Genomic DNA, 14,251 nt, shown 5'->3' with positions numbered 1-14,251 from the left:
TTTAATTTTTTTCTCCCCAGGATACCCTGTAATGGGCAAGGAGCCTGAGAGAATACAAATCGTTCTGGTTTCCTGATTTTTGTGTTTAACAGGTAAGAAACTATTAAACTTCACCAGTAGACTTAGCCTTTTGCATCTATGAAGCTTTATTTAAAGCATTCAGAAACCACTTAAAATTTGTTTCATTTCCCTCATGTCCATTAAAGGCTTATTTACCTGAATTCTGTAGGCTCACATTTACCACCAAAGCCGTTCTTCCTTCTGCAGTTCAGACTTTGGCCATTCCTTCTCTTTTCTTGCAGCTTTTTTGGCTACTTTCTAGCTGGCCCTTTCTAACTTTCTTTTAACCCACTCTGCTGTTGTACTGTATTTTTTTTCCTCTGCCCTGATTTGTTCTTACAATGAGAATCAGGAGTCATCTAGACGCATGGTTGTGGTTATTCTATTTGTTTTACAGGGAATATGTTTTAAAGTGTTTTGGTTTTGTGCCAGGAGGTGTATCTGCTGCCCAGCCTCCAATTCTGTGGAAGAATTTCAAAGCAAATGTGTTCATGAACTGACACATATTAGGCATGAATGATGTTTAGCACTATAGGTTGTTATATTGAAGTATTGTAATACTATCTTCTGCAATTGAATTTTTGGTACCAAACTGCTTGCTTCAGTGTAAAATTGTCTTTTGAGTAGTTATGCATTGTTTAGCTTTAATATTATGGAGCCATCTGCTTTTCTCAGTACATAGATGTCTTTACTTCTGTTTTGAAGATAATTAGGAGAATTCAAAATATGAGAAGTCTAACTGATTTTTTGTGACCAATGAAAATTTTAAATGTGTAAATGTCTGGCTGTTGAAGTGGAGTTACTAGAAAATGATTCATCTTTTTCTACTGGGGCAGGGGAGATCAGTGTCTAATTTGTAGGTTACAGGTAATTAAGACTGGTATTTATTAACACTTGCTAGACTGTGGTTTGAGATAGTGTGTAGGAATTGACAAGGATACAGTTGTTACTTCGTATAAAATTGTGCTTATAACTTCATTGCAAACTATATATTTTGGCTGATTTTTGTACTTTAGCTGGACAGTTACACCCTTTTGCATTTAGAGGGACTGGTGTCTTTGAGTAAACATAGAATCATAGAATCACAGTGTCGTGGTTTGATAGTGGGGAGACAATAAAGAACTGCAGCAGATGTATCTTCCTTAACCCTCTTCCCCCTTTCCCCTTTTTTGCCCCCCTCCTCCCCCTTTTCACTAAGGGCAGGTGATTTTGAGAGAAAAGGAAAAGAAGGACAGAGAGAAGAGTTGTAAAATTTGAAAACGTTTCACTAATGCTACTAAATGAACACAGAGAAAAATAACACAGAACAAATATTACAGAACCAGTCTTGCAGTTCCCAGCAGCTAGTCCAGCAGGATCCTGCAGTCAACCGGAACTAGATTCAGTCTGCCACAAGGCCTCGGCTTGCAGGGATGGCCACGAGGCCTCAGCTTGCAGGGAGGAAGCAAAGCAGCAGAAGGCCCAGCAGAAGAGAGAGAAAGTCCTTCTGGTCTCCACCTTTTATATCCAGGAAGTTGTGAATGGGATGGAATACTCCCATTGGTCAATTCATGGTCACCTGACTCAGACCACTTCCTCTTGTTGCTCCCCCCAATGACCCAGGACATTCCCCCCGTTATACCATTCATGGCATATTTAAACCTCATCAATACAATCTAATTAATATGATCTATCAATACAATCTAATTAATTACAACAACTATATACATATATACAGGTGTAGCTCATCATTCTTGTAGTCCATGGACCATCCTTTGGAAAAGCTCATATAAGTTCATTTATCACACATCTAGTACATCTTATGACCACTGTTTGTGGGTTAAAGATGTCAACTTCGAAGAAGTTGTCAGGTGCCACTTGAAGAAACTAGCTCTGGTTCCATCATCACTGTCTTGATCTGAAAGACACTTATTAGACACTGTTAGTGTGGAAATTAACATCATGCAATTCAGTCTTGACTATTTTCACCTGAAATCAAATCCCTTTGAGGTACACATAGAACTTCTCCATCTTTAAGCATCACCTACCGGGTGCTACCAGGGCCTTGGGCAAAAACAATCCCACAAATGGGCTTGCCTTTGCCTGAGGTAGAGTGACCCAAACTGCCTTTCCTAACATATTTTTCATGTGCACTACAGGGACTTTATCTCCTTCTACAGTGCGTAGAATTTCTGATTGTGCAGGCCTGGCTCGATTAGTTGATCCTCTAGTGTTGACCAACCACATGGCTTTTGCTAAATGTGAATCCCAGTTTTTAAAGGTTCCACCACCCAGTGCTTTTAGTGTAGTTTTTAGCAAACCATTGTACCTTTCAATTTTCCCTGAAGCTGGTACATGATATGGAATGTGATATACCCACTCAATACCATGTTCTTTGGCAGAGTTGTCTATAAGACTGTTTTTGGAATGAGCACCAGTCGGATTCAATTCTTTTTGGCGTATCATGTCGCCAAAGGATTTGCTTTTCAAGGCCCAAGATCGTATTTTGGGCTGTAGCATGGAGTACAGCATACATTTCCAACCATCCAGTGGTTGCTTCTACCATTGTAAGTGCATACTGCTTACCCTGACAAGTTTGTGGAAGTGTGACATAATCAATCTGTCAAGCCTCTCCATACTTTAACCATTGCCCTCCATACCATACAGGCTTTAACCTTTTAGCTTGTTTGATTTCAGCGCAAGTTTCACATTCATGAATAACCTGTGAAATAGTGTCCATAGTTAAGTCCACCCCTCGATCACGAGCCCATTTATAGGTTGCATCCTTACCTTGATGCCCTGAAGCATCATGGGCCCACTTTGCTAAGAAGAGTTCACCTTTATGTTGCCAGTCCAAATCCACTTCAGCTACTTTAATCTTAGCAGCTTGATCCGCTTGTTGGTTGTTTCGATGTTCTTCTGTGCCTTAACTTTTAGGCACATGAGCATCTACATGACGAAGTCTCACAGTCAGTCTCTCTAGCCGAGCAGCAATGTCTTGCCACAGTGTGGTGGCCCAAATGGGTTTACCTCTGTGTTGCCAGTTTTTCTTCCATTGCTGTAGCCACCCCCACAAGGCATTTGCCACCATCCATGAGTCAGTATAAAGATAAAGTACTGGCCACTTTTCTCGTTCAGCAATATCCAAGGCCAGCTGGATGGCTTTCGCTTCTGCAAATTGACTAGATTCACCCTGTCCTTCAGTGGCTTCTGTGACTTGTCGTACGGGACTCCACACAGCAGCTTTCCACCTTTGATATTTACCTACAAGTCGGCAGGATCCATCTGTGAACAGGGCATACCGCTTTCCAGTCTCCGAAAGGGTATTATACTGTGGTGCTTCCTCAGCACGTGTTACTTCCTCCTCCTCTGGGGACATCCCAAAGTCTTTACTTTCTGGCCAGTCCGTAATCACTTCTAAGATCCCTGGGTGATTGGGACTCCCAATTAGAGCTCGTTGCGTAATCAATGCAATCCATTTACTCCACGTAGCATCGGTTGCATGATGCATGGAGGGAAATTTCCCTTTAAACATCCAGCTCAACACTGGTAGTTGAGGTGCCAGGAGGAGCTGTGCTTCAGTACCAATCACTTCTGAGGCGGCTTGGACTCCCTTATAAGCTGCAAGTATTTCCTTTTCAGTTGGGGTGTAATTGGCCTCAGATCCTTTGTATCCTCGACTCCAAAAACCTAAGAGTCAACCTTGGGTTTCTCCTGGTGTTTTCTGCCAGAGGCTCCAGGTAGGTCCATTATCTCCGGCTGTGGTGTAGAGTACATGTTTAACATCTAGTCCAGTCTGAAGTGGTCCAAGGGCCACCACGTGAGTTATCTCACACGTAATTTGTTCAAAGGCTTGTTGTTGTTCAGGGCCCCACTCAAATTTGTTCTTTTTACGAGTCACTCGATAGAGAGGGCTCACAATCTGGCTGTAGTCGTGAATATGCATTCTCCGAAAACCTATAACACCCAAGAAAGTCTGTCTCCTTCTTATTAGCAGGTGGAGACATAGCTGGTATTTTGTTGATCACCTCCACTGGGATCTGACGATGACCATCTTGCCATTTTATTCCTAAAAACTGGATCTCTTGTGCAGGTCCCTTGACCTTACTACATTTTATGGCAAAACTGGCATCCAAAAGAATATGAATTATTCTCTCACCTTTCTCAAAAGACTTCTTTCTCTGTGTCGCCCCATACGACGATGTCATCAATACACTGCAAGTGTTCTGGAGCTTTACCTTCTTCCAGTGTGGTTTGGGTCAGTCCATGGCAGATGGTAGGGCTGTGTTTCCACCCCTGGGGCAAGCGATTCCACGTGTACTGGATGCCCCTCCAAGTGAAAGAAATCTGTGACCTGCATTCTGCTGCTAAAGGGATAGAGAAAAATGCATTAGCAATGTCAATTGTGGCATACCACTTAGCTGCCTTTGACTCCAGTTCAAATTGCAGTTCTAGCATATCAGGCACAGCAGCACTCAATGGTGGCGTAACTTCATTCAGGCCACGATAGTCTACAGTTAGTCTCCACTTATCACTAGACTTACGCACTGGCCAAATTGGGCTATTAAAAGGTGAGCGAGTCTTACTGTTCACACCCTGGCTTTCTAGTTGACAAATCAATTTCTGAATAGGAATCAAAGAGTCCTGATTGGTGCGATATTGTTGATGATGCACTGTTGTGGTAGCAACTGGCACCTGCTGATCATCAACCATCAGCAGTCCTACAACAGAAGGGTCATCTGAAAGACCAGGCAAATCAGACAGCTGTTCAATACTCTGTGTCCACAGATGCTCTACCAAATGCCCACCTATACCCTTTTGGGTCCTTAAAACACCCTTTCCTGAGGTAGTCTATGCCAAGGATGCATGGAGCATCTGGGCCAGTCGCAATGGGATGCTTTTTGCCAGTTTTTTCCAGTTAGGCTCATTTCAGCCTCTACAACAGTCACTTCCTGGGATCCCCCAGTCACTCAAAAAATGTTGATGGATTGTGTTCCTTTATAGTTCGAAGGAATTATTGTGCACTGAGCACCAGTGTCCACCAAAGCCTTGTATTCCTGGGGGCGTGTTGTACCAGGCCATCGTATCTGTACAGTCCAGTAAACTGTTATCCCTTTCCTCCGCCTGGCTGGAGGCAGGACACCTCTAATCTGTCTTGCACAGTCTCTGAGTGTGAATTAGAAGTTCCATCAAGAGCATCAGAATCTCTTTTGTCGCTTCTGTAAACTGGGGCAGCTGTTTTACTAGGAGTTTTCCTTTTTAACTCACGTACTTGTTCTTGAAGTTCTGAAGTAGGTCTTTTATGCCACTTATTCATATCTTTTCCCTGCTCACATAGGAAGGACCACAGTGAACTTCTGGTGGTGGTCTGCCTCTGTTTTCTCTCCGGAGATTGGAAACACCTTCTCCTAATAGCTGCAACATTGGTTTGTACAAGTTGTGAATCGTGTGTCTTCTCTGAGTGCTTTGATTTCTTGTAACAGCTTTTCAAACCAGTCATCAGATTTTTTTCACACAGTCTCTCCACAGCAGAGACACAAGCCTGTAGAGAACCAGCAAGACCGTCCTCAAATTCCCAGAGCTGCTGAATCATGTCAGAAACACTTTGTCTACTGCCAGTTGACAAGACCATTCCTGCCAATGACTTAGCATATGCAGATGGTGCACTTTGTACTAATCTGTGCCACTCGATTCTGTCTGGATCTATCCCCTCTTGGCTGCTCAGCCCAAAATAGATGATCTCTCACACAGCTAATTCTCTCAGGAACTGGATACCTCTCTCCATAGTATTCCATTTCCCTGATGTGCATTGACAATTGTCCTTGTGACGAAATCTTGTTTTCATAGCTGTCAGGAGTCAGGTCCAGAGGGTAGCAGAGTTGTGCTCACTTGCAGTTGCCCTATCAAGGGTGGAGTCCTTTGATAGAGATCCCAGCTGTTTTGCTTTTCCACCCTCCAGTTCTATTGTTTCAGCCCATTATCCCAGCATCGGAGCATCTAGGTTACAATATTCTCATCATCATGATGACTATAGTCTTTTTGCAGATCTCTCAGTTCACCTGGAGAAAAGGACAGAGTAGTGGTCACTTCCTCCCTTGATGATGCCCCTTGGGATGAGTTTGACCTGTTGCCATCATCTGCAGCACGAGTAGCCTTTCTAGTGACTTTCTTACAACGGGCAACTGATTCTGATATGGGCTCACCATCATCGCAGGGCTTGTTATTGTTACAACAGGAACCATGCCCCATGTTTCAGGAAGGAGGGGCCCTGTTAGCCTTTGGACAAGCAACATCATCCGCAGTTGAGGAAGAAGCTTGAGCCTATGTAGCTGTCGTGTCTGTGACTGGGGGGGCGGTGGCTGCAGCTTCAGCTGCCCTTCCAGCTTCAACAGACACCATAGCTGGATTTTCTCTCTCTCGGAGGTTTCTCAAGGTAAAGCAGAAATGAATAGAAACTCATTATCAGTTGCAGTATAATAAAGTAAGCCAATGCCAAACCACACAGTACAATCATAAGCATTGTCCAGTTCTTTGTTATATAATGTAAGATTCTATTCCCAAGAAACACCCAACATAAATAGGGTATAGCTGTTGACAGTGTAGAAAATAGCTAATACAAATTCTATCACAGCATTTTCAAACCAATGTAATTCACTTCTGCCTTAATACCACTCCGTGCCAAGAAAATGGAAAGGTACGTCTGAACAGTTTTAAAAGCCAAAAGATCTCCAAATTTCGTGCTGAGCTGTGCACAAACAAACAAAAAAAGGCAGGCACCGCCACCTCATGGCTGTGCTGTGCAACACTGAGCACAACACGTGGCCGCCAGACAAAAAGAAATGTGCCAGGTGTGAGTGGCCCCACCCCTTTTTAGTGCCAAAATAGTAACTATGTCTTGAGGCCCAGTTTTGCCCGCATTCTCCACCAATTATCTGTTGTGGTTTGATTGCGGGGAGACAATCAAAAACCACAGCAGATGTATTTTCCTTAACCCTCTTCCCCCTTTCCCCCCCTGCCTTTTTCACTGAGGACAGGTGATTTTGAGAGAAAAGGAAAAGAAGGACAGAGAGAAGAGAGTTGGAAAATTTGAAAATGTTTTACTAATGCTACTAAATAAACATATAGAAAAATAACACAGAACAAATATTACAGAACCAGTCTTGCAATTCCCAGCAGCTAGTCCAGCAGGATCCTGCAGCTGACCGGAACTAGATTCAGTCTGTCACAAGGCCTCAGCTTGCAGGGGCAGCAGAGATGAAGCAAAGCAGCAGAAGGCCCAGCAGAAGAGAGAGAAAGTCCTTCTGGTCTCCACCTTTTATATCCAGGAAGTCGTGAATGGGATGGAATACTCCCATTGGTCAATTCATGGTCACCTGACTCAGACCACTTCCTCTTGTTGCTCCCCCCAATGACCCAGGACACACAAAATGTCCTCAGTTGGAAGGGACCCACAAGGATAATTGAGTCCAGCTCCTGTCTCTGCACACAACAACCCCACAGATCACACTGTATGTCTGAGGACGTTGTCTGGTCTCTTCTTGAATACTGATAGGCTTGGAGCCATGACTACCTCCCTGGGGAGCCTGTTCCAGTGCTCCACCACCCTCTGGGTGAAGAACCTTTTCCTAACATCTAGCCTAAACCTCTCCTGGTACATCTTCCTGCCATTTGCTTGGGTTCTGTCATTGATCACTAAAGAGAAGACTTCGGCACCTATCCTTCCTCCTCCCCTTGTCAGGAAGCTGTAGACTGCGATCAGGTCTCTCCATAGTCTCCTCCAGGCTGAACAAACCAAGTGACTTGAGCTGCTCCTCATACAGTTTCCTCTCCAAACCCTTCACTAACTTTGTAGCCCTCTTCTGGACACTTTCTAGCAACTTTATATCTTTGTTTATACTGTGGTGCCCACAACTGCACACAATGCTCCAGGTGAGGCAACACCAGTGCAGAGTAGAGCAAGACAGTCACCTCCCTTGCCCAGCTGGCAATGCTGTGCTTGATGCACCGCAGGACACAGTTGGCCCTCTCGACTGCCAGGGCACACCGTTGGCTCATGTCCCACTTCCCATTGACCAGAACCCCCAGATCCTCTCCACAGAGCTGCTTTCCAGCATCTTGTCCCCCAGTCTGTAGGTACAGCAAGGGTTGCCGTGTCACAGGTGCAAAATCTGGCACTTGCCCTCGTTGAACTTAATGTGGTTGGTGATTGCCCAGTTCTCCAATTTGTTCAGATCCCTCTGCAGGGCCTCTCTTCCCATGAGAGTGTCAACAGCTCCCCCCAATTTTGTGTCATCGGCAAACTTGCTAAGCAATCCCTCAAGTCCTGTGTCCAAGTCATTTATGAAGACATTGAAGAGTGCTGGCCCTAAGGTGGATCCCTGTGGAACCTCACTAGTGATTGGTTGCAGCCTAACATTACCACATTTATGAGAACCCTTTGAGCCTGGCCCGTCAGCCAGTTGCTCACCCACTGCATTGTGTGTTTACCCAGCTGCATGCCAGACATCTTGTCCAGGAGAATACTGTGAGAGACGATGTCAAAGGCAGTAAAAGTATCAAAGACAGTATTAACTAGTTTGGATTTGTTTATGTACTTCAGCATGTTAAAGCAGTTGGTTTTTTTTGGGGGGTGGGGGGAGGAGTGTTCAGTAAAATTGTGTGTATGTATATGCACGTGATGGATATGTATTGTCTATATATTATGTAAAAATATATATAGATCTGACCTAGTTAGAAGTGTAGCTAGTGTACATAAATAAGGAGGCCAGTGTGATAGAAGTGAAAGTGATTTCACTTTTTTCAATTCTTAACTGTTCTGCAATCATAGCAGGCTCCCTCTTGGGGGCTATCACAAGTCAGTTGAAGCACATGATTGGGAATAGCCAGCATGAGTCCACCAGGGGCAAGTCATGCTCAACAAACCTGATTGCCTTCTAGGACAAAATAACATGCTGGGTTGACCTGGGACAAACAGTGGATGGTGTTTACCTGGATTTTCTCCAAGTGTGTTTATATAGCTTCTCCAGGGCTGCCTCCTAGGGAAACTGATGCATTACCTTCTAGACTTCTGCAGTGGGTGGGAAACTGGCTGACAGGCCATACCCAGAGGGTGGTGGTAAATGGCTCCTTTTCAAACTGGCAACCTGTCATGAATGGGGTCCCCCAGGGACTGATATTGTGCCCAACACTGTTTAGCATCTTCATAAGTGATTTGGATGTTGGGATCAAGTGTACCCTGATGAAGTTTGCTGATGGCACCAAACTGAATGAGTGAGTGGACACTTCCCTGCAGGGTGAGCTGAATAAGCTGGAACAGTGGGCTAACAAGAACCTTAGTAAGTTCAACAAGGAAAAATGTAAGTCTTGCACCTGGGAAAATATAATCCAGAAGTGCAGCACAGACTGGAATCTACCCTGCTGGGGAGCAGGTCTGTGGAAAGGGACCTGCGGGTCCTAGTTGACAGTAAGCTCAATATGAGTGAACAGTATGCTGCGGCGGCAAAGAAGGCAAACAGGATACTGGGCTACATTAGCAAGGACATCACCAGCAGAGACAAAGAAGTCATTATCCTACTCTACTCAGTGCTTTATCAGGCCACACCTGAAATACTGTGTTCAGTTTTGGTCCCTGCTATACAAAAAAGATGTGACAGGCTGGAGAGGGTCCAGAGAAAGGCCACAAAGGTGACTGAAGGACTGAGAAGCCTGCCATATGAGGAAAGCCTGAGAGAACTGGGCTTGTTCAGCCTTGAGGAAAGAAGGCTTAGGGGAGCCCTCATCACCATGTTCCAGTATTTAAAGGGTGGATACAAAGCAGATGGAGACCTGCTTTTTACAAGGAGTCACATAGAAAAGATGAGCAGTAATGGGTACAAGTTACTCCTGGGGAGATTCCAATTGGGCACAAGAGGGAAATGTTTCATGATGAAAACAATCTCCCCAGGAAAGTGGTGGATTCCTTAATACTGAACACTTAAGATTCAGCTGGACAGGGTGCTGGGCCATCTTGTCTAGACTGTGCTTGAGCCAAGAAAGGTTGGACCAGATGATCCTTGTGGTCCCTTCCAACTGGGTATTTTACTATATGATTCTTTCCCCTTGCCTGATGGGGAGTGAAGGCTCCTACTTAATAGATAAACTGCATCCTCATTGGGTGGAGGCGGTGGCAGCTATTAAAGAGGATGCTACAAAAATTACTGTGTCTTCATACAGTTTTCTGATGTCTCACAAAAGGACTGCCATGTGGTGTCTCTTGCTTGCATTTCACTCAAGTATGTAGTTACCATTACCCCTTGTCCTATCACTACAGGCCCTGTTACAAAGTTTATCCCCATCTGTTTTATAAGCCCCCTTTTAAGTATTGAAAGGCTGCGATAAGGTCTCCCCAGAGCCGTCTCTTCTCCAGCCTGAACAACCTCAACTCTTTCAACCTTTCCTCATAGGAGAGGTCTTGCAGCCTTCTGATCAGTTTTGTGACCCTCCTCTGGATACTCTCCAACAGGTCCATGTCTTTTCTGTAACTGAGGGTTTTGGAGCTGGATACAGAACTCTGGCTGGGGTCTCACCAGAGCAGAGGGCCAGAATCACCTCCCTGGACCTGCTGGCCACACTTCTTTTGATTAGCCTTCTGGGCTGCAAGCACACATTGTCAGGTCATACCCAGTCAATGTGCCTAAGTCCTTCTCTGCAGGGCTGCTCTCTATCCCTTCATCCCCCAGCCTGTATTGATACTGGAGGTTGCCCTGACTCAGGTGCAGGACCTTGCACTTGGCCTTGTTGAGCCTCATGAGGTTCACATGGGCCCACTTCTTGAGCTTTTTCCAAGCACCACTCAGCTTGGAGTCATGGCACACTTGCTGAGGGTGCACTCAATCCTGATACCTGTGTAATTGATGAAGGTATTGAACAGTACTGATTGTAATACAGACCCCTGAAGGACACCAGTTGTCACTGATCTCAGTCTGGACATTGCGTCGTTGACCACCACTCCGGATGCAACTATCCAGCCAATTCCTATCCACTGAGTAGTCCATCCATCAAATTCATGTGTCTCCAATTTAGTGAGAATAGTGTTGTGCGGGGCTGTGTCAAAAGCCTTACAGAAGTCCAGGTAGATTACATCAGTAGCTCTTCCTTTGTCTGCTAATGTAGTCAGTTCGTCATAGAAGGCCACTGAGTTGTTCAGGCAGGACTTGCCCTTGGTGAAGCCATGCTGACTGTCTTGAGTCACCTCCCTGTCCTCTGTGTGCCTTAACTCAGCTTCTAGGATAATGTTTCATGGTCTTTCCAGGCACAGAGGTGGGGCTGACAGTTAATTTTCACTAGATCAGATTGCTCAAAGCCCCAGCTAACCTGACCTTGAACACTTCCAGGGATGGAGCATCCACAGCTTCTCTGGGCAACCTGCTCCAGTGTATTACCACCCTCATGACCAAAGGCAGTTCTCTTAGTATGTCCTTCTCTGCCATGTGCCCTGGCCTCTCACCATCTCAAAGGCCCTGGGCTGGGCCCACACCTCACACGTTAGTGTCTTTCATGGACTAGGGAGACCAGGAGGGAACAGAGTCCATATGCAGTTGGAAAAGTACCAAATAGGAGCATTTTTACTGTTTTTTTCTTGGTTTGGGGTTTTTTCATGTTTGTTTTTATTGTGTTTGGGTTTTTTGTTTGGTTTGGTTTTTTGTTGTTGTTTCTTGTCTTTTTGTTTGTCTTTTTCTTTTTTGTTTTTGTTTTTTATTTACCAACCTTGAAAAGAACTCCTAATGAAGCACCTAGAAGAGACCTTAATGCTGCAGGCCAGCACATCTTCCTGGCAGAACTGCAGTGTTCTGCTTCTCTATAGGATCAACTGTCTCTCTAACTTCTTTGCTTGATCTGTTGCAGAGGCTGAGCTGATGGTACGGTGCTGGGCAGGTGTTTCTGTGATGCCGTGTCGATGATGTCATGGAGGGGAGCCCTGGCATGGTGTTGTAGTACCAGGGTTAGCCATGCTGGAGGTGGATCCACTCCCATAATTTCTTGGTCTTTGGATGGATCCACCTTCATGGGCTCCACACCATCAGCAATATGAGCAGTGTGCATCACTACCGTATGGCTGATGGTGCCCCCACTATGATGCTGCCTCTTCTTCCTGTGTCTCCTGCAACCACCTATCTGCCTTCCCTCACAAAAGTAGGCAGCTGCTCACCTTGCTGTTGTAGGACTTTTTTTCCAGTCATCTTTAGAAGCTGAGGGCCTTGAAGGTCAGTGAACTGTGGGCCAGCTCCCAGGGTCCCTGTATTTATAGAGCCTGGCATCAGGAGGCCACTGTGATGGTGATGCATGTAGCCAAATATGACTGTTCTGGGAGCTGGGACAGCTATGGCCTGAAAGATGCCCTCATGTGGGACGAGGGTGGGGAGGTTGAGGGCTCCTTTCCTAGAGATTGCTCTCCTGTGCCATCCTGCTGCCCCTTGGGCACAGGAACTGCCCTCTACCTCCCATTGTGTGCATGCCCTCCAGCACCCTATTCATCCTGTGCCTGGGGTCCCCTGCATGAGGTGGTGGTAACAGTGTTGCAGGAGGTTCTGGGGTTCTCACTGACCTTCCGCTGACCTGGCTCCCTGCAAGTGATGCAGTGCCCCCCACCCCTGTGCCTGACAGCAGCTGAGAGGGAGTGAAGCATCTGGACATCAAGGACTCCTTTGGTGGTTTCTCTCCTTGCATCCAACAAAGTTGTCCTTTTCTATTTGCTACACTAGCGTTGTTAAAACCTGTTTTTCTGAAGGAGGCTACGTAATTTAGGATGTGTTTCAATCATGGAAAAGTTCATTTGTGCAAAAATAACTTTTTTTTTTCATCTGCATACTCGAACTGTATAGTAAGAAAATTTGGTACATAGAGAAAATTGACAGTTACATTCTCAGTTGAGTTTTTTAATAATGCAATCGTTGTTACAACTCTACCATCTCGCAGACTTTCATATATTACAGAACCTTCAACTTGACACTGATACACTTTTTTTAAAAAGTTTCTCTTGCTTGAAGAATGAAACTGGGTGTTGCTGTAAAATCTACGAAGTTCCTACTGGAAGCTCTGTGTATATGCATTTAACATCCAGTTATCAGGTAAAACAGCCTTCAGCTGGCTAGCTTGAGGTCCTTCTAGTCCTTTCTAGTTTTTCTAGATGCCCATGTATACTTGCAGCTACCAATAATACTCAACTGTTAGTTAGAGGTATGAGGTACCAAGCTGGAATTAACTCTTCGCAAAGTATGTTTCTCGTGTTTGTTTTACTTAAAGTTTAACTTAAATGAGCAGCTTACTTTAATAGTTTACTTATTCTTATTAAAGTAACAAGTCTGTTTTGTAAAAGGTTCAATATAAGAGATGTTGTCTAAAAATAAACTATATACTTGTCTGACTAGAATTCATGTGTTTGTCCTGTAGCTTGGAAACAGGAATGTCTGCATTCAGGAAAGGTGTTTGATGGCTAGGTCAACTCAAAGCTACAGATAAATTTAGCGATAGAATTGTTACCTTTTTTTTTTTTTTTGGGATGGAGACGGCAATTAAGGATTTGGCCGCTAGACTAACCACAGTCTAGTTACTGTTAAAGTATGTACAGTGTGGTTTTCTTCAGCTATGATAGTCAGAAGACTTCAATTTTTCCTCGTCTGAAAGAATCGCTTTTCAGCTTTATTTCTTCCCTTCAGCAAACAGTTATAGTGAGAATTTCAGTTACCTGTGTCTCAGAGCAGTTGATAGGCTTTCTTCATTTTGGTGAACTAACTTTCATACTTAAGTCAGGTGTTTGTTACATGTAATGTCATTTCAGCATTCATTCGGAGAAGAAAGAATCTATTAACAATATTAACTAAGAAAACAAAGCACTATTTTTGTGAATGCTAGGTGTTCCTTAGGATCTTAAATTGTCATAACTTGTACGTTAGCAAGTTGATATAAACTTTCAGAAGTTCTGTCTATGTGAATTGGAAGTCTGTTAGTCTCGCTTGCTGGGAACTTTCAGAGATTATGGACAGCTAACTCAAGTTACAAAAGACAGTCAAATATCTGCAGCAGCTTTACTATCTTTATCACAATTTTTCTTTCTACATTTGAGAATTTTTAATAGTATCCTGGATTATTTTGCTTCTTGTAGTATCTTATTTTGAGCAACGCCTTGTATTTGGCAGTCTTTTGCATCTTGCATTGAAACCAAATGTTGTGATTT

At 44.3% G+C, this 14,251-nt stretch overlaps 1 protein-coding gene across 2 annotated transcripts in view; it reads left to right on the top strand.

The window, feature by feature from the left end:
- Positions 1-14,251, top strand: part of PPP6R3 (protein phosphatase 6 regulatory subunit 3) — an 82,428-nt gene that overhangs the window by 14,247 nt on the left and 53,930 nt on the right. For both annotated transcript variants that reach the window (XM_065636021.1, XM_065636020.1), the window contains exon 2: positions 21-92. The gene's annotated coding sequence lies outside the window, so the exon portion shown is untranslated. The remainder of the gene's footprint in view (positions 1-20; positions 93-14,251) is intronic.

This window comes from Caloenas nicobarica, chromosome 5 (assembly GCF_036013445.1).
Source record: "Caloenas nicobarica isolate bCalNic1 chromosome 5, bCalNic1.hap1, whole genome shotgun sequence".
NCBI classification, from domain to species: domain Eukaryota; kingdom Metazoa; phylum Chordata; class Aves; order Columbiformes; family Columbidae; genus Caloenas; species Caloenas nicobarica.
Note: the sequence above shows the minus strand (reverse complement) of the source record. Positions and strands in the feature narration are given on the sequence as shown.